Here is a 5,886-nt window from a genome sequence, read left to right on the forward strand (position 1 = left end):
TGGGGTGTTCTAGACTGCACCTAACACAAGAAAAAAGATGTGTGTGGGGGTGGGGTGTTCTAGACTGCACCTAACACAAGGAAAAAGATGTATGTGGGGGTGGGGTGTTCTAGACTGCACCTAACACAAGGAAAAAGATGTATGTGGGGGGTGGGGTGTTCTAAGCTGCAAATCTTGGCTGAAGCAGTCACCCCACTGCTTCTCACATGGACTGCTTGGTGGGTTTGAACTGCTTGCCTTACAGCCAATCCAACAACTCTGACCTCTTGAACAGCAATATAGTAGGGAAGATAATGGGCATCATTGTCTTGTTCTTGATCTTAGTGGAAATATCTCTAGTGAGTCCTCTCTAAATAAAATGCTGGCTTCAGATGTAATATTTATATATTTTTAATCATGCTACGGAAATATCCATCAGTTTACATAGTCATCATTTACTTTTTTTCAAACAGAAATCTGGGTTGAAGTTTATCAAAGGCTTTTCAGAGATGAATAGATCAATTAATGTAGCTTATTTAATTGCATATTAACCAACCTTGCATTCCTGGGTAAATCTCCTCTGTTCATGTTGTAAGGAGCCCTAGTGGTGTAGTTAGTTAAGCATTGGACTTCTGACCACCACAGGGTCAGTGGTTCAAGTCCACCACCCAGGAAAAACTATGAGACTGCCTGCTCCTGTCACAGAAGGGTCCCATGGAAGGGATGAGTCAGCCAGGGTGCAGTACAACACCAACAAACACACAACGTTCCTCTGGTTCCTTGAGGCTTCCTCACCCCCAGTATCATGACCTCAGGTCTACCTTACAAATACAGCTAGACCAGTACTGACGAGAGCTCTCGACACATGGAATCCAGGACAGATGAACCTCCCAGGAACAGAAATGGGAGTAAGGCAGGGGGAGGAGCGGGGAGAAGGGGGAGGAAAGGGGAGAACCAATCGCAATGATAGACGTTTAACACCCCACCACCCACCCAAAAGGGAAGAACAACAGAAATGTGGGGGAAGGGAGACAGCAGTTGGTGTAAGATATGAAAATAATAATAGTTTGTAATTTATCAAGGGGTCACAAGGATGGGGGAAGGAGGAAAAAAAGAGGAGCTAATACCAAGGGCTCAAACAGAAAGACAATGTTTAGAAAATGATGAAGGCAACATACATAAACTGTGCTTGATACAATTGACGTATGGATTGTTATAAGAGCTGCAAGAGCACCCAATAAAGTGATTTTTAAAAAACACAGCCCCCTTGGGCAGGGTTGGAACGAGTCCTTATCAGCAAACCTCTAGAATGAACTGGAACACACATCTAAGAGGAATACCCTCATCTCCTCCCTGCCCCCCCCTTTGTTTTCCCTTCTTTGTTGAATTCTTCCTGCCTGTCCTTTTTGCTTCCTTCCGTGTTCCTTTCTGCGTTCTCTCTGTACCGTGTAGCTGTTTACCAGATACCCGGTGTCACCCTGGGTACTGCAGACACGGAGCCAAACAAGGCCCCACCCTCCTCTCAGCACTCACAGACTGGGAAGGGGGTTGCGGTTTACACATGGGGCGGACACGGGAGAAAGGCCTCCCGTGGCTGTTGCAGGGAAGATCGCATCTGCATGGGGTGGGGAGAGATTTAGGGTCATTTTTTCAAGACTGTTATCTTTCTAGATAATTACAACTTCATTGCATTTCCAATTCATATGCATGGAAATTAAGTATGCTTTTATATATATGAGGATAGGTTATACAACGAGAAGAAATATCACACCTAATTAGTGCACACAGCAGTACAGAGGGTTCAGTTCAACTCACTTCTATGGAACAGTTAATGGACTGAAGGTTGGCCAGGCAGCCGTCTTCTAGATTTCTTGGCATAAACTAGTGATTGCTTCCAGTGCTGCATCATAACACTGTTGAAACGTTGAACCGTTTCGATTGACATTCCGCCAATTCCTGGAGCTTTTTCTCGCTAATGCTTTCAGCTCCACTTGGCCTTCTTTGTTTCAGTACTATCAGTTCTTGATCATTATGCTGTCTCTTGGAATGCTTGAGTGTCAACCAGTTCTTTTAAAAAAATTATCATTAATTAGGAGTTAATACATATATCATTCCATAGTTCAGTTCTTTTTTAAAACAATTTTATTGCCATATAATTCACATATCATACAACCATAAGTTCAAGCCAATGTAAAAAGCTTGCACAATCATCACCACATCAGTTTTAGAACATTTTGTTCTTTCTCGTACTCCTTGTAATCAGCTCCCCATTTCCCCATAACCTCCCTTGCCATGCCCCAAGAAACCATTAATCCAGTTACTGTCTCTATATTTTCATATACAGGAAAACATACAAAACAAAATAAAGCAGAGAAAATCCTCAGTCAAAAATAAAGTAGAAAATATTAAAAACTAGAACAAATTTAAAATGGGTCAAAAGGGAGTTCCAATGATAATGCATTAAAATTTCACCTAACTGCGTCTGCAGCGATCTACTTTTCAATGCACTCTGCATAATAGAAAGTCTATAGCCCTTCAGCAGTTCTTTTGATATAATGACTCTGTATTCTTTCCATCGTCTTTTGATGCTTCCTGCATCATCCAATATTTTACTCATAGCATCTTTTAATATTACAGCTCCAGGCTTGACTTTTTCTTCAGGTCCATCAGCTTGAGCTACCTGAGCATGTCCTTCCTCTTTGGCTGGCTGGCTCCAGGTGCTTACACATTTCCTTATACTTTGTCTTCGAGAGCTTCCCTTTGAACTGGTCTTCCGTTCTTTTCTGCCATCCTGTCTTCCATTTGCTTTAGCTACTCTATGTGGCAAATTTCAGAGTGACCTCTAGCACCCACTCTGATCGTTTCTTTCTTTCTTGTCTTTTTAACGATCTTCAGTTCTCTTCATGTATTATTTTCTTTATGGCATCGCACAATTCATCAGGTCTTCTGTCATTAGTGCTCAATAAGTCAAATCCATTTTTAAATTATTCTTGAAATTCAAGCGGAATACACTCAAGGTGGTATTTTGGCCCTCATGGACCTGTTTTAATTTTCTTCAGCTTCAACTTGAACTTATATTTGAGCAATTGATGGCCTGTTTCACAGTCAGCCCCTGGCCTTGATACTGAGTTTCGCCAACTTCTCTTCCCACAGATGTTGGTCAGTTTGATTTCTAGGGATTCCATCTGGAGAAGTTCACATACAGAGTCATTGTGTATGTTTTTTGGGGAAAAAAGGTTTTGTGATTAAGTCATTGGTCTTACAAAATTTTTTCTTATGATTTCCAACTTTCTCGCACCCAGGCCATATTTTTCAACTACTGTCCTTTCTTCTTTGTTTCCCACTTTTCACATTCCAGTCGCCAATAATTATCGATGCATCCTGAGTGTATGTTTGATCAGTTTCAGACTGAAGCTATTGATAGAATTCTTCAACTTCTTCATCACTACTTTTAGTGGTTGGTGAGTACATTTGCATAATAGTGGATTTCCTTGTGGCATTTACGTATCGTTTATCACAGACAGCATTGTTCTTCAAGCGAGATATTAAGATGTCCCTCTTGACAGTGAATGTGATGTCACTCCCCTTGAATTTGTCATTCCTGCCATAGTAAACCATACAATTGTCAAATTCAAAAAGGCCGTACCAGTCCATTTCAGCTCATCTTGAGGAGGTCCATTTTCATTTTGAATGACTTCCAATTTTGATAGCTTAATACTTAATACATTCCAAGTTCAATTATTAATCGATGTTTCTTACTCACTGCCATCGAATCAATCCTGACTCACAGCAACCCTCTATGTCAGCGGTTCTCAACCTTCCTAGTGCCGCGAGCCTTTCATACAGGTCCTCGTGTGGTGACCCCCAACCATAAAGTTATTTTCACTGCTACTTCATAACTGTAATTATACTACTGTTATGAATCAGGTGACCCCGTGAAAGGGTCGTTTGACCCCAAAGGGGTCACGACCCACAGGTTGAGAACCGCTGCTCTAGGACATGGTAGAACTCCCCCTGTGCGTTTCTGAGACTGTAACTGTGTGTGGTGGCTGTTAGTGCCATTGAGTCGGCTGCGACCCACAGTGACCTTGTGCAGAAGAGAAGGAAACGCTGCACGCCCGCTACCATCCTGACAATTCCTCTGCCCGAGCGCATTGGGGCAGCCGCTGTGTCAATCCATCCCGCCAAGGGCCTTCCTCTTGCTGGCTCCCCTCCACTGTACCAAACACGATGTCCTTCTCCAGGGACTGGGCTCCCTGATCCAGCATGTCCAAAGTGTGAAAGACGATGTCCTGACACCCTTGCCTCCAAGGATGGCCACTCTTAGACGACAGATCGGTTTGTCCTTGTATCAGTCTATGGTGCTTTCAGTCTTCTTCGCTAGCAGCACAATTCAAATACATCTGTTCTTCCCTGCTCTTCCTTATTCAGTGTCCAGCTTTCACAGGCATCAGATGCAATGGAGAATACCAGGGCTCGGGCCAAGAGCACCGTAGTCCTCAAAGTAACATCCTTTCTCGTCAACACTCTAAAGGGGTCTTGTGCAGCAGATTTACCTAATGCAATATGCCTTTTGCTCTCTCGACTGCTGCTTCCTTGAACACTGATTGTGGATCCAAGCAAGACATTAAAGTGCTTAACACCTGAGAGACTCATCTTCTGGCCCGACATCTAACAGTGTGCTCCAGCGATTCATAAGGTTGCCAATGGCTGATTCCTCATAAGCGATAAGCTGTTCCTTCTTCATGGTCTGTTCTTCATCAGGAAGCTCTGCTGAAACCTGTTCAGCAGGAGTGACCTTGTGGTCCCAGTGACAAAACTTCCAGCATCATAGCCCCACCAAGCCCCACAGTGCAGCAGACTGACCGACCAGTGGTGGTCCCCACCGTAAGATGGAGGAAAGGCGGCACTTCCGAGGCCAAGCTTGCTTATAGTGCGTGTGGAACTTCCATAGTCCTTTCAGCTCACCGCATCTCCCTGGTTAGGGCTCATCAAGGAAGGGAAGGGAAACATTTCCAAGGACTCGTCGCCCCACTGTGCGCTGCTTCGGTGCAGATGATGGGGACCCAGGGGGCTGGATGAGGGGAACAACTGGTAATGGCAAGAGCTCGAGGAGGGCACCTTAGGCCTTCACTCGGTCTCTGCTGGCTCCTGTGGCACCAGGCACGTCAGGCTGAGCTGGTACGCTTACTACCCTCCTGCTTGGCATTTTGAATGCACCCAGAGGTGCCATGAAAGAAAGAACCGGTGGTCTCCTTATCAAAATTAGCCCTTGACTACCCCATAGAACTAAATCAAGCTTACTGGTTGGCTAGTGATGGTGGAACCCCCAGGTGGCCCTTAGTCACCCTTGAGGTCTGAAACTGAACTCACTCTCCTCACTCAATTTTTAACCAACAGCAGACAAGTCTATAAATAGAACAGGAACACTGGGTGTGTGGGGGTGGGGTGGTGTGGTGTTACACATACCTTAAAATAGTGAGCCATTTGCGATAAAAAGCAACATTTATTCCAGGTCAAGCTCAGAAGCATTAGAAAGAAGGGATGGAATTGGGAAATACAGGGAGGAGGGTGGATAAGTGACAGTACATTGAGGGAATTTCATTCAAGGGCATGAAACAAAATGAATATGAATTGTTGAATGGAAAATGAATGATCCAATCTGTAAACCTTCAGCCAATTCACAATTAAAGTTAACATGTTTTTAATAAGCAGCCATCTAGCTCAGAGGCAACAAAGCTCACATGGAAGAAGCACACCAACCTGTGTGATCACGAGGTGCCGAAGGGATCAGTTATCAGGCAACAAAGAAAAAAAATCATATCATTGTGTGCTCACCTCCATGATACGATCGCTGAAGACAAATGGGTGCATAAGCAAATGTGGCAAAGAAAGCTGATGGTGCCC

The 5,886-nt window shown here is 44.1% G+C and overlaps 1 protein-coding gene across 5 annotated transcripts in view; it reads left to right on the forward strand.

Annotated features, from left to right (window-relative positions):
* Positions 1-5,886, forward strand: part of TTC23 (tetratricopeptide repeat domain 23) — a 128,308-nt gene that overhangs the window by 105,918 nt on the left and 16,504 nt on the right. The gene's annotated exons all lie outside the window — the stretch shown is intronic.

Source organism: Echinops telfairi, unplaced genomic scaffold (assembly GCF_000313985.2).
Source record: "Echinops telfairi isolate 266 unplaced genomic scaffold, ASM31398v2 ScPeMD7_7409;HRSCAF=8447, whole genome shotgun sequence".
Taxonomy (NCBI): Eukaryota; Metazoa; Chordata; class Mammalia; order Afrosoricida; family Tenrecidae; genus Echinops; species Echinops telfairi.